Here is a 15,939-nt window from a genome sequence, read left to right on the forward strand (position 1 = left end):
CTCCGACTACCATTCCAGGTTCAAAGTCACTTAAATCTTTCTTCTTGCCCTTTTTCGTACTGAATTGCGCACACAGCACCCTTACATATCTGGCCACCTGCTTTATGTTACATGGTACAGTTACTGACTAAGGCATGATAATACTTTATAATAATGCTTTATAAGACATGATACTGTTACTGAAGGAGCTCTCCATTTCACGAAAAGGGTAGGTATACCTAATAAAGTGGCCATTTGATGTTTATAAATGTAAATGTTTTCACGTCGATGCAATGAGTAAAAACAAATATCCATTCAAACGCTGAGTGAATATTGTTTTCATTAATATTCACTCAACATATTTTAATACTTTAGTTATTTCCTCTTTGATTTTTAATACAAATTGAATACAAATCTGAGATTTGATAAAATAAACAAGTAACAGCGCCTCCCCAAATCGTAGTGTGCAATGAATATGTTTGCAAGGTACTTCACTTATTTTCCTCTCAGATTTTAATAATAATTGAGAGATAACACATATTTCACGTTTCTGCTGTAACTCATATAATGAAATAGTAATAATTCATGATTTATTTATTTAGTAAACATAAAAAAAATATAGGTAATCAAAAAACCGCGTCATACACGCGAACTGAAAATATTTCGCTTCAGCGCATCAGCCCAATCATTCTTCCAATCAACGCACTGCAAAAAAAAAAAAAACAATATACAGTACTTCAAATAAATTATGTATATGCGATACAATAGCCTATGTGATATGTATGAAAAAACACGGTGAAAAAGAAAAAAAAAAAAAAAGAAAGAAAGAAATAATAATTCCCTGATTCTAGTGGTCTGATTATAATGTAGTTTATAAAAGAGCCAAAAATAAAATTTCGTGAAAATTCGTCCACTGGGAGTAAAGTTACATGCGGACGGACGGACGGACGGACATGGTGAAGGGACTAGGCACTATATGCGCATGTGCAAGCGCGCCTAATAAAGCACATATTCTTGTAGAAGTATGCTGTAAGGTTAACGTTTAACCCAAAAGAACTTAGAAAACTCAACATAAGGATCATGAGGGATCATTAAACCTCTGAATTTCAGCTCTTTTTTTCTGATACTCATTCTGGACCACTGTGATTTTTCTTTAGAATGCCAATGCAGGGAGACGTGCTTGTGATTCGTCGAACTGAGTCTCTGGTGAAGTAATGGTGCTTTTTCGGATGAATAAATATTATTCAAAAGTCGGAAATGGTTGATACGTCTCGAATCTACCCGAGACCACATGATCGTGATATCATGTGGGTCCCCCCCCCCACGATATCGTATTTTGGTGTGTATGTGTTTAGTGATATCATTTATTACAGTGATTTTTGAATAATCGGATTAAAATTACCTCATAAAGCTATAAATAACTGATGAAAACAGAATTTTGTAGTAGCATACTATCGACTCTATTATCTGATGTATATCCCTTACTAGTGATATTGTACAGGAGTTAACTGGAATAAATAATAACATGACTTAAAGGGAGAAAAATCCTTGCACTTTCTTCCTAAACAAAATCCAGAAATTTTCCACACTGAAACTTCTGGTTTCGTTCGTTATGTTCAGCTCTAAAAGGAATTTTACAAATGTATTTATTAGAATAGATTACCTGTGCTGAATAAGAAGAGGAATTATGTTTAATTTAGTAGTTTGAACTGCTCGATTAGAACCCGCAGCATAAGGTTTAAGGTGTACATTTTATTAGTATTATCAGACCCGCAGCATAAGGTGTACATTTTATTAGTATTATCAGTTTATTTACTCAAGGTTTACCCCCTGTACAGCTAGTGGGCCAGGAGAGTATATAGGTATCGGTTTAAAGTCGAGGCGTGTAATTCGGAAATATATCAGGATGCAGTTGAAGCATTTAACTGCAGTTTTAGTATTCCATTTATTCATTTATTCGGCTTTTCAAATCCATAAAGCTCCTGCACTAATTTACTTCTTCTGCTGTGTTACTTCATGTTTCATCAGTCGAGCTGGAAATAAACTGGATATTCTGATCGAATATATGGTGACTTGTCGCCGAGGACAATCTTTCGCTGTTATCTAATACAACGTCTTAGAAAGAGGATGACAAAAAGTGACAACCCAATCTCCTACAAATCGAGGTAAAGCTGTCTTGTTAATATGAAAATCGAACAACTGTGAGATCGCCTGTCACTTTGCTTTCGATAATGTCAATCAATTTCTTCCCGCATTCGTCTTGTATATATGAGGAACAGCAGAACTCCATGGCGCCAAAACTTTTCGAAATATTCTCACACGTGGAAATTCTCGTTTCTTCTTTATTATTGTGAGATGGACATCAAAGTTTGCAAGGCCATTCTTCAAAAAGTTGGAACCAAACCATAAAATATTTGAATTGAATCGAATTCTTGAATCGCCTGAGAATAGGTTAGAATACATTTTTTTTTTTTTTTTTTTTTTTGTAGAATGAGGAATCTTTTATTTTTATGGTAAGTAGTCGCTTCAAAAAATGTTAAGACTCAATTAAAACGTAAAAAAATTGCTGATCATTTCAAAAAATATGATGTTGCTGAAAAAAATATTTATCCCTATTTCATTACTAATGGAATGTGGATAAATATTTTTACAAAAAAAAACAAAACAAACAATTTACTTTGAAAATGTATTTTATAAGCTACCCAATTATAAATCTGCCCAGACTGAACTCTTGGAAACTGACCAGAAACCGATAATAGAACCGTTATACAGCCTTTTGCGGATGAAGTCAGATTATATTAAGTTTCATTTGTCTTTTATTATGAAAAACCGCTATCATTCTCATCAGCTTTTAATGTCAACTAGAAACCCATATAAATGGGTCTCTGATAGGCATTTGGGCCTTGAGGCTTGTCACAGACATACCTCAGGTATGACAAGGTGGGAAACCCCTTCCAGGTAGGACTTGCTTGGGTATAACCCCGTATGCAAGTCCTGAAATACAGCACCTAGTACATTGCAAATGACCATCTAGGTGAGAATCAACGTAAGCAGGGGCTTCAAGATATAGCGTTCACACAACACAGAAAAAGGATCCCCCCATACTATTACCAGTTTTTCTCCCATAAATTCTGGTTATTTTTGTCCAGCAAACAGTAAATAGCCCATAGAACACACAATTTACAAACATATTATATACGGCACAATTTGGCCTAAGTTGCTGATGCACCTAAAACCTTACAGCAACAACTTTGTTACTAGGCAATACTAAGTGATAGGTGACTCTCATCAACCGCTGCAACACCAGAACTTTGCTTATTGCTTGAAGTGGTGAAACCCATGTCTAGTCTCAAGAGCAAAACTCCGGCAATCCCATGTAGTCCATAATACAGTATTAGTGAAGTCTTTTCAGGTTATGACGAGCATCATAGCGAGAGCCACGCTTTCTTATATTTTGAGGGTACAACTGTAAAACAGAGTTCGAATGTCAGCTGTTAAATAGTACACCTGACCGAACCTTTCCAACCATCTTATGGTTTGCCATTTGTTTTTTGTAATCGGGTATCCAGTTTTCTCTCTGACCGATCAGTGCGGGTGATGATAGATGTCTCTTTTTCTTTACTTTTACACCAATACTGGTGTTCCCCAAGGTTCAGTTTTTCTTCCACCCTTTTCCTACTGTATATAATGACCCTCTTGCATTGACTGGAAATTCTATATATAGCTTTGCTGATGATAATACATTGCATTTCACCTTCCAGGTTGAAAAACCTTGACCTTCACTAACAGCTTCAATTTCTCCAGTATCCACTACCGATTCCTTAAATACTGATCTCCAGGTAATTATCCAGTGGGGCAAAGATAACGTAGATTTCAGTCCTGTCATATCTCGCAAAAAGGATTCTTCTGTTCCTGTGCTGCTCATCGATGACAGTGATTTCTTGGCAAGAGCATATATCTGTATTGGCGATTACCCTGACTTCTTATCTCTCTCTTGGCATAAGCACGTCACAAATATTGCTTTCTCTGCATCTAAAAACTGGATTTTTTCTTTCGTTCTCCGCATTATCTTTCTTCCAAAGAGCTGTTCACTCTGTACAAATTGTAAATCCACCCTTCTATGGAATATTGTTCCACTTAAAAGAGGGCAATTAGGTTCATTAACGATCCGTCTCTTATGAAGTTACTCTCTGTCTCATTGACATTCCTTTTCTGCCGAATGCCTTTTCTACAGATACTTCCATAAGAATTGTTCTTCTAAATTGACTTCTATAATTCCCGCTCTCTCTTTCAAAACAGTCCGAACACGTGCCACCATCAGCCAACATCCATTTACTGTGCAACTTGGAACTCACCGAACCAATTTTTCTTATTTCTCATTTATTCTTTCTATTTCCGTTTTATGGAACAACCTTCCTTCACACGTATTTCCTGAAAATTAGTCTACAGAAATTCAAGTCTAATATCAACAAGTATGATCTATCACTTCTCAACCTTCAACCAAGCAGGGTACTAACTACCATTGGTTCTAATAACTTCTTATGCTCTCTTGGAGTGATCATCGACTGCAAACTAAGCTTCCTCGACCACCTAGTCCACCTCCGCAACAAAGTCAAAAAATTCTCTGGATCTATTATTAGAGTCACAAGGAATGAATGGGGACTGTACAGGAGGATCCTTCTTCTTTACTATAAAGTGTCTTTCTCCCAATTGTAAGCTACGCGGCCAGTTTTCGGATTAGAAAGAAAATCCCATCCACGTTTCTCGACATTCAGCGCAATCTGTAGGCGGATCCAAAAGAGTAAAAGAGCAGGTCAGCTTTATCCTTGGCCGAAGTGACAACAGAACCATCTGGTTTGGACAGAGGTAGGAGCAAAGATGGGCAAAAGTTGCGGCCAATAGCTTTGGCGAGGGACCAGAATGCTCGGCTACCATTAGGGCAAGAAGCAAGTTTTCTACTCTTAGCCTGTTCCAACTCTGGTTTGGACTGATTAATAACTGCTTTACAATTGTTGCGAGCTTTGGTGTAGCCAGAAAGTGAAACTGCAGAATTAGAAACAAGCCAATTACGATATGCAACATTCTTCTCTTGAACACCCTTAGCACATTTATTGAAAAACCAAGGTTTAGATAAAGGACGAGATTTTAAAGTGGAGTGTGGGATAAATTATTCCATTCCTGCAAGAATAATTTCACTGAAACGATCTGCGCAAACGTTGACATGAGAAGTTTTGAAACAGTAATCCGACCAAGGAAAAGAAGAAAAGAAATCTCGCAGGTCATCCCATTTTGCATTCTTGTAATGCCAAACAAAACGAGGTTGGGAATAGCCATGAGATAAATGTTCCACTGGAAAAGAGACAATCACCAAGTTGTGATCTGAAGTGCCTAAAGGACCCTCACCTCGACCGTGTACTTAGAAGGGTTTTTTGTGAGAAAAAGATCAAGCGTATTGGCTGTATGATTAGGATTGTCAGGTATTCTTGTAAGTAAATGAACAATCTGTGCTAGGTCACTAGTAATTGCAAAAGCCTCAGTATCTCGACCAGCTGGGTCGATGTGACTAGAAAACGGAAGCCAGCTGGAGTTGTGAACGTTAAAATCAACAAGGAAAATTACCTCACTGTTAGGAAAGTTGGACTGGAGAAAGTGAAGTTGCAAAGAGAGGAAGTCAAAAAGCTCCAAGTGATTAGTAGATTTGGGAGAACGGTAGAGATAACAGATGAATTTTACACAATGAGGTAGAGAGATTTTAAGCCAGAGAAGAACAAAGCGAGTAGATTCCATATTGCCAAGTCTCTGACAGGGAATATCAGAATGGACATATGCACAAGTACCACCTTTGAGGCGAAAGGAATCATACACTGAATAATTTGGGCATCTGAGATGAGCAGTAGTTGAATCAACCGATAACTGAGATTCTCTCAGAAAAAGTACATGGGGTTTGGCAGACTGCAAGTGGAAATGGACATCGTGAAGATTAGAATTGAGACCAGCTATATTTGTGAAATGAATTAGGAAGTGCTTGTGAGGTTTAGATCTTTTCTCAGATAAGCTTGCTCTATTAGTTTGACAGTTCATGGTGTATTCAATAGTAAGAAAAAGTGGGTGGGACATGCTGTATGAAGTAATAAAAGTATTGGATATGGCGTACACGTGGTACGAATATAGCCAGATCCTTGACATGACGTGGCCTCGACAATGCTCCTCGCATACACACTACTCGGAATTCCTCCAGCCACTATCTGGCAGAGTAGAGGTAGCAAGATTATACACTAGCTGATCCGGAAGCCTCCTAGAGAGTTACCAATAGGTTCGGTCCGGTGTACTAACTAACGGCCGGCCTGCGAACACCGTTTTAGAGCTATACCCTCGAAATGTAAGGAATATTGGATCTCGCCACGATGTTCATCATAACCTCAAAAGCTATCAGTCATGGTGCATGATGGAAGAGATAGGGAAGGGTTGACTGGAACTTAGCTCTTGAGACTAAACATGGGTTCCACCACTTCAAGCCTCCAATAAGCAAAGTGGTTTGTGCATAGTGTGCATAGTGTTGGGGGAAAGGCGCCTCCGGTGGTTTCCCACATCTGTACCATATTTGTATACTCTGTGGAGACAAATAGTATCACTGTGAAAGCCAGAAAAAATTTTTGTGTTGTAAATGAAGTATTATGCTGGGTTCTGTTGGGTGTCCTGGATTTTGGCCGCAGGGCCCCTGATGGGACCCCACGTTGCCCGCACATACCACTAGGAGGTAGGCAGGATGCCCATAATTCTCTGGCTAGTCTCCTCTAGGTCACCTGAGCTTCCTGGAAAGAGACCAAGTTAAAAAAAAAATATATATATAAAATAAAATAAAAGGGTACAGGGAGTACAGGATGTACTGGAGAGGGTAAAGGAAAGGAGGCATAGACAGAGCGACGGAGGATGTAAGGGAAGGCATCCTCCACAGGTTGAGTGGAAATTCTCTCACCTAAGTGGAAGTGGAAGAAAAGGCCCCTCGAGAGGGTGGGAAGACAATCACGTATCAAGAGAGACACGGATGAAACAATTCAAGCGACTTGAGTGTCAAGTCCAGTAGCTAGAAGTGGTCACAATTTAGGTGAAGATGTTCAGTATACGAGAAAAGGGTGTTAATCAATGTGCATCAGTTGCAGGACGTTGTACCAGTGATCTTCTTCTGGTGAAGAGATCATGGGCGAAGACAGAGAAAGCGTGGTACTGGTCTTCCTCATTGATCAGAAAATGTTTATTTCCTCGAGGCAAGGCATGTATTTTTAATATGAGCAACGTTCGCAGGTCCTCGTAGAGCGGGCAAACATAGAATAGGTGATCCCAGTCTTCGTTTTCACCATAAAGACAGCGAGGGTCATCCACGATGTTCATAGAGGCAAGTTTGTGATTTATGGATCCATGGCCTGTAATCAGCAAAGTGGTGGTATTGCACCGGTTGATGAGAGTTATCTACCACCTAGTACTGCCTGGTAACATAGAGGGGCGACATTCCGCCATGTGGCCGCCACACCTCAACCCCCTTCTTACGTTGGTTCACACCTGGGTGGTCAGCCACCATGTACTTGTGCATGGAGGTTATACCCAGGATTACTAACAGTCCCACCATCGTGAAGGTGCAAGCAGAGGATTTGGCTGTCACAGACCGGACTTCGCCGAAATTGGGTCCACTTGACTTGAGTGTCACCCGAATATCAGTTCCATCAGCGTTTTGAACTCCCAGGTAGCAAGTGCAACTTGTCTGGCATATCTGATAGAATGTGTGTGACAACCTCGAGTACCAGTAGTAGTCGAGTACTTGTAGTCGAGTGCAATCGAATATTGCTCTCTCAGCCAGTGGCCAAGGCAGTACATCGAAATAAAAATTATATTTTGATAGATAGTTCGAAGGCTCACATCGTAATCAGGATCTATTGAGATTAAGGAGTGCATCTGAAAATTGGTTTATCTACTCAGCGTTATTGGTGAAGCGTTACTTATTCGAAATAGTACAATATCATGGTAACTCGTTGTGAAGGTACTCAAAATATGAGATATACTTAAATGATGCCAATTCTTAGCTACTTAGCAGTTGTCTGCGTGCAGAAATGATGAATTTACACTGACTTGTGCGTCAGTTAACTGAAGCATTATTTTCCAGTGCGAGACTAAGGGAAATATTTATCCTGCAGCTCTTTTCTTAAATCAAACAGCGTTCAGATACATAGGACGGGCTTATCCTGAGAGGCATCATACACTGAGTGATCATTGAATTTTGACCACCTACCTAATACTTCGTAGGTCTTCCTTTTCCCTCATCCGACGTGGCATTGATTCAACAAGATGTCGGGAGCGTTCCGGAGGTATGGCCAACCAAGCTGTCGGTAATGCGGTAAGAAATTCAGGTATGGAGGTGATTGGTGTATCCAAACGCCTGATATGCCTTTCCATAGTGTCCCACAAGTGCTCTATGGGAGTGATATCGGTGGAGTTCGAAGGCTAATCGATATGCTGGAAGTCAGAACTGTGTTCCTCAAATCATTCCTGCACAACACTTGCCCGATGGCTCGGCGCATTGTCATCTTGGAAGACACCATCGCCATTCGGTGAAAAGTGTAGCATAGCGGGGTGTACACAGTCAGCAAGCAGTTGACGATAGCGGAGACCGCTGATACGTTGTTCCACATGCACCAGGGGTCCAAGTTCCTGCCAGTGAAACATGCCCCACACCATACAACCGCCTCCACCGACCTGCACTTTTGATACCAGGCACGATGGATCAAGAGCCTCATGTTGTTGATGCCAAATCCGTATACTACCATCCACGGTGTGAAGTATATAACGTGACTCATCCGACCAGCGCACTTTCTTTCGGTCTTCTAACGTCCAACTTGCATGCTCTTTGCACCAGGCGAGTCTTTTACGTCGTTGAACCTTGGTTCGGAGAGAATGCCGTAGGGGTCGTCTGCTGGTATGGCCCATATATGCGAGCGTGCGACGCATGATCATGCCAGATATTGTTCTGGGTTGGCCCATGTTGTATTGGGCAGTCAACTCTTCAACAGTGCTGCGCCTGTTCGCCTGTACGAGTCGTCGGACCCGGCGCTCACCTCTAACATCAACCTTTCGCTGATCTTTGAAGTTTTGCCGTCGGGTCGTTGTTTGGCCATTTTGATGCCAGTCCTGGTACACTACGGCGGCTCTCGAACACCCCACCAGTTCAGCCGTTTGGGAAACCGAGGCACCAGCTCGTCGAGCACCCAAAATCTGTCCTTTATCAAAGTTCGATAAATCCTTCCTTTTACCCATCACGTTCGGAATTTTATTACCTACTGAACTACTGACACCTTATCTATGCTATGTAGGTCGGCTAATTGCGCACTCTCGTACCTCACGTGGTCAACGGGTCGCATTCAGTTTTCACAGGAATGGTCATAATTCAGTGATCACTCAATGTATTTCCTCACCACAAAGTTAGCACAGGTTACACTAATTTTTAGATTTTCATTGCTGATGGGAATGTTCCTTTCTTGCACAATACACACAAAGGCCAGGAATCGAAAGCACATAGTGATTACATAAAATGTTTTTAGCTTATAGTTTCTTCAGTCTGTGAAGATTTGCCCCAATTTTTCAAGCAAACGCGGTTCTAAATTTTCTAACACCGATTAACGTCCGGGTCCTGTTCATTAATAACACAGAAGCGCACAAAAGTTTAATCAGGAAATTTATCCTTTTTGAAACCAAACAAAATCAAACTCCAGTTAAATACTTCTTGAAGAAACTCCTCCTCACCGATGTGGAAATCTTCATCTTAAATAAATAATTATTCTAGGTCTCGGCAGCCAGAATCTCTTTACTATAAATATAGAATCCTTAAGTTTAGGGTTGCTTCTATCAGCTAAGCTTCCTTGATACTATTTACTTTAACTCAGCTGCCTTGTCCCGCGTTTCTGGATCGCATTGCGTCTAATGTCACTTAAATAAACTTAAGTTTAGAAATAAAAGCCTCTTTTATCTCGTTACTGGAGAAACATGATCTACCAGGTCATGCTTTAACAATCATCACACTTAGGCTATTTTTAGAAACTTTACTTATAACCGGTGGAGAAGTAACTGCACTCACTCTCTCAGTGAATAACCAGACTGGAGTAATTTTGTTTGCCCCTATGCCATTAACGAAGTCGTTATACTGATCAATTTCATTTAAGTGGTGTAGGTAACAAATCCTTATTCCTATTCTTATTCATGTTTTGAAGATGGTCGGTGGAGGTTATAATCCGATCCATGATGCTAATGCATCCTTCCTGAATATCTTCACCCTGCCAACCTGTCATTGTGTGGAGGTTGGATCGTTGTTATTGCTGTAGGGTATAAGGCACATCAATATTGCGCCGCATGTAATATGTCTGCAAATTGCGTGTTCTATGGCCAATTTTCTGTTTGCTGGACGAATCTCCTCCCTCCCGAATTTATGGGGAAAATAAAACCATTACTACCCTCGCTTGAGACCGACTAAATTAGCCACGAAAAAGGCCCATAAAAATTCCTCACGTCATCGACGGGACTATAAATCAGGTCTTTTCCACCCGAGAACGGTAATTTTACCTATTTTGTTATCCACGAGGACTGGAGATGGGGTTAAATTCGTAGGTTAGATTCGAAGGTTAGATTCCCTTTTCTATCATCGTTCTCAGGAGTAGAATGTAAAATCAACCCTTATTTTACTCTCCTTATTTTATTCTCGCAAGCCGCGAATCAGCCACATTTCCTCTATAGTTTTCTAATACCACTAATCCATCTTCCATTCAACAAAAGCTTGATTCAGAACTGGCCTTATATACAATATTCTCAGATGTCAAGAAAGGGTAGGTGTTCTCAAGCAACCAAATCAACCTAATCAGCCAGGCTAGCGATTCCAATAACTTTAAACCGAAACTATAGAGATATTGAAATCTCCAGATTCAGACGTTAACTTACAGAGCCGAAATACCAGATACGTATATTTTATCTCGTATACGTATCGTTCTTTTATAATTTAGTGAAGGTTTTGGAGTTCAAAATAATACATTTCACTTATCATACCCTTAACAACAGAACTTAATGGTCTTTTATGCAGTCATATGTCTCACACCCGAGATCTGATTTAGAATTCAGTACTAAATTCTGCATGTTGTGCATAATTATAATCATTATATCACCATACTGATGCTCACCTAGATCACCAGATCACAAAAGTTTCCTAATTAATAACTGAAAAATTAAAATTGACTTCTTTACAGACTTGAGAACGCTGATGCTAGTCTACCTATTAAGCAGGCATCAATATTCACTTGTTTTCAGATGCTCTAGATGCATATCTAATTCCTCACGAGTTAAAAGGTTTCGAAATACAATCAGTTCCATGTTTGCTAATAAATATACCCTTACCAGTCGGTACTGCTCAATATCCTCATAAATCCTGAACCTGCGATAAAAAAAAATATACATAGGGCATCGCAACAATATTTTAAACTTTCACTAAAAATAAAAGTTTAGATGCTGCTGCTGTGTCTGTGAGAAAGGGTATAAAACCGAAGATGCACTAATATTTAGCTTAAAATGCAATGGAGAAGACAAGATGGCTCCCACAATATTATCTTACGGGGAATTTCATCAGATTATAACTTTAGCCACCTCTCAGGTAGCACAAGGAAGGCCACAAGTGTGTACCCTATTTACTGTATTAAGCTCTTACAAGTAATCTGTCTTGAGATATTACCACATTAATATTAAATGTCTGAATTTGAAAGGGAAGGTGGCGGGGAGTGCACCATATAATATTTCAACTTGCTAATTCACTATTTCTTTTAATAATTAATTAAAATTTCCAGCTAGCCATCACGTATTCAGGGGTTATTGCAATTTAATATAGTTCCTATAAAAAACTCAATACTGTGCTTGTACTTACAGATGGCAGTGTAATACGACCTTTAACCACACTAAACAAGATTAGAATGGAGAGGAAAGGACTTTAAAAATTAACCTCGAAAGCTGTCAGAGTAAATCATCCAAAGCACTGTAATCCCCACTTATAAATATTAAAACGGACTTAGTTTCACCATCCCTTCCTTGAAAATATAGTTGAGCTTATTTATCAGAGTTATTAATACACTCTCTCAAGACAATATCAATCGATCTTAAAATTACCAGCCACTGAATCCACTGAACCCATTGAAATACATAACAATGTAAATGTCCAGTTCTTTTAAACGATCGTCGATCTCGTATCTTCGATTCTATAACTACTTAAAAACTATAATACCTACAGCTTATCCATCCTACAACGTTTTGTGACGAAATCTTAAATAAAAACCACTTAATTTAGTGAAGGTTTTGGAATTCAAAATAATACATTTCACTTATCATAGGCAATTCCATAATGGGTCCTGGCAGAGGTGGAGCATACACCTGGTCTTTTACTCATCTTCCTTTAGCGGAAATCTAAAGGAGTAAGATCAGAAGATTGCGAGACCACAAGTGCTCTCTTCCATTCCACTTTCCAGGAAACATTCTGTTCAGGTATGCTCGATCTTCTTTGTAGTAATGTGGTGGAGCTCGGGTTGTTGGAAAATTAAGTGGCTATTGTTGTCAACGTGTATTTGGAGCACAAGATACATAATGCCTGTAACGATAACTCCTTATAAGGTTGGTTGGGTTGGTTGTTGTAGGATTTTTAGGCGTATCAACAACTTAGGATATATATATATTATTATTATTAATCCACTGCAGGATGTAAGCCTCCTCAACGATTCATGTTGAAGGAAATGTACCATAATCTTCCAAGCTGGTCCAGTGCGGGTTGGCAGAACCCCGGTCTACTCAAAGAGCGTGTACTACTGCACTCCTGTTCTTGACCACTCGGCTACGGACGCGCTGTATATAATATTTCTGTAAATTGCGCGTGTTCTTTGCTTGTGTTCTGTGTTCGATTTACTGTTTTCTGGATCTGGACTAAAAACCGCGTTTTTGGGAGGGAAAATAATGCTACCTCGCGTGAGACCGACTAACTCACCCACATTGTGAAAAAGGCCCATAAAAATTCCTTGCGTTTTTAATGGGATTCGAATTCAGGTCTTTTAAACTGGGCGTGGGGAGGACAGTGATTACCAACTGTACTACCCATGAGTCCCGCACATGTAGTACATGGTGTTATAAAATGATTTCATACTTTTAAAAATTAATAACTTTACAAACTGTAAGTCTTATCGATAAACTTTTTTTTGCTTTGTAATTAGTATATGTAGGAGTTCCTTAAAGTTAGTTCGTAATTTTACCGCCAGGGAACTGAGCAATTTATTCACTCCAATAAAGAAATCCGGTTAAAAACAAAACAAAACTGCGTTTTCTTTTTCGCTCTGGACGTTACGTTTCTTCTAAACAGCTACTCACGCTGTACGTATCTCACATCCGAATCGCCATGTTCTCATCTGGGGTGATGTATCCAAAACCTTTTTCTCAGGCTTCCAGACTGTATTCAAAATAGGGCAGTAAGGTTAATTAATCTCCACTCTATCCCATAGACGATCTGTTTTTTCTGCATGTTTTTTCCATGGGTATTTCTATGGACACTATTCTTCTGAATCGGCATCTGTAATCCCTTCCCACCCCCTTCGCTTCCAAATCAGTCTGAACACATGTCAAAAACATTCAACATTTATTTACTGTCCAACTTCAAACTCACCGATGCATGACACTAAGTGCTATAGTTTCTAATACCTGTCGTATTTGGGGTTTCATGAAAAAAATTAAAAAGTAACTTTTCCGTTTTTTATAAACAGGAATGACACTGGTATCGGAGAATTCGAGTGTTTGCTCGTCTTCAAGATAAAAAAAAAAGCTTGGAGCTGTTGCCCTAACTTAAGTAACAGTCAAGTTCATTTTAAAATATCGCCTAAAGATAAGACACTTTTAATTGAACTTTATTATAAGAATAGCGACAGTGTTATTGCAGCCATCGGAGCGTATTAAAAAAAGGAAAAATTTCTCGCAGCCTCCTTGTGCGAGAAGAAAAGAATCGTATTGAATACTGTAAGGCGTTTTGAAGAAGGGTACTTAACACCTAAGCCTAGGAGAGGTCATCCGTCAGCGTCGTAAGAAGTCATTCAAAGAATCGACGAAGGTGCAACAACAATAACTGTTTCAGATTTGTTGGCACATGCAGGCTCAGGAGGTAGTGACAGTGAACATTTCATGGGAAATTTTCAAGGCAGCTGTGGAGAACACAATGCCCACGTCTTGATTGCTTATTAGAAAATAATGCGGGACAGATGGAGATTTGAATATGAATAAAGATTGTTGAAAAATTTATCTTTTGGTTATTTTTCTAAATTAATCACTTTCTGTACGGTCAAATTTGTGGTCAAGTTTTGAGATAATTTTTTAGTGTTGAAAAACCTCCCACATATACTGATTACAGCGTGAAAAAGAGCTTTCGAGTTGTTAATTTTTAAAGTGGAAAGGATTGTATAACCACACTGTACGTACCATGGTGCTATAAATATAGCGAAGGATTCAGATTTACAGACGGGATTTATTCACCAATAGACAGAAACTAGAGAATTATTTTTTCTCATTTTGCTCGATCGATTGTCCACGGGGAGTGCACGTAACTTTAATGATATAGTGTCAATTAGGAAAGAGAAAGGAAGGCAATTAAAGATTCATGGTTCTGAGTGCGGCGAAGTTGATTTCTTTTTTATCTGATGTACGTCTCATGCATATGGTCTGTGTGGGAGATTGGTACGAGTTGAGCATTTTATTTAATGATGTAACAAAATTAAACACATATAGGAATTGATGCAGATGGCAAAAAAATAATGCTACAGTTGCTTAGCATCTGTCTAGCGTTATTTTTTGAAAAACAATTGTGAAAAAATGAAAGAAAATTTTATGAAAAAAAAAAAGCTTACATTTCATTTCTTCACCATTTCATTAGGATAATGTCACTGTTATGGAAGTTCAGAGGATTGGTTTTCTATCTACTTGGTAGGATATTCGTTAAAGGTTTTAATTCGTATCGATGAGTTTTAAGGGTCCTCGGTTCTTAGAGATGGATATCATTTACGTTAATTATAGTTTCAGGTATGTTATTATGTTTATTATTAATTTGTATTCGTTATTTTTTTTTAATTTGGTGATTACAATTTGTTGTTAAAGTTTTCTGTAGGATGTATTTTATGGTCTTTTCTTGCCACATTTCTGAATCACTTTCGATTATATTTTATAAATTAGCTGTTTATAATAAGAGATCTATAATGCGCAATATCCTAATGTAGGTTGCACTTGTTCTAGTTTACGTACATAGCTGGAAAAAAAGGAGCATTTCGTTCGTTATCGTATCAGGTAAGAATTTTAAGTTTATGAGACAACAGGAAATTAAGGTGGCAGAAGCTTGTGAATCTCCTGGCATTCCAGGTTTTGACTTTTAATATTTTACTCGTTTTACATCGCCATAATGATACAGTTCGAAGCCTTCCCGAGATTCCTTAAGGAACAGCAGTGTTGGCAAAATATGTTCTGACAGGGAGGCACACAGATGATTTATTCCTGTGATGCATATTTGCAGATACTACAAGTGTTTGGGATTGTGACAAATTTTAAATTTTTTCCCTTTAGTTCTGAAAGTTATGAGGAAGCCGTTCTGAAACTTGCGATCGTTAATTGCTTGAAACTGCGCAGCTGTGGGTCACATACTTTCAGCTTGTAGGTCAATTTCTTATTGCTTATTTTATTTTTACAACAGATGGAAACATAAATAGCTCTAAAACACTCTGTAGGTAGCCAAGGATTTTACATTAAATTTGAGAGTTATGGGTATGTTTTTTAGATGTACATTGCATGAAATATATTCCTTAAATGGCATGTTGATGGATTAAAATGGATCCCAATAACAGAAAACAGAATAAAAGAAACTGCCAGATGCGC

Source organism: Mastigoproctus giganteus, chromosome 7 (genome assembly GCF_048544385.1).
Source record: "Mastigoproctus giganteus isolate SK-2022 chromosome 7, ASM4854438v1, whole genome shotgun sequence".
Taxonomy (NCBI): domain Eukaryota; kingdom Metazoa; phylum Arthropoda; class Arachnida; order Uropygi; family Thelyphonidae; genus Mastigoproctus; species Mastigoproctus giganteus.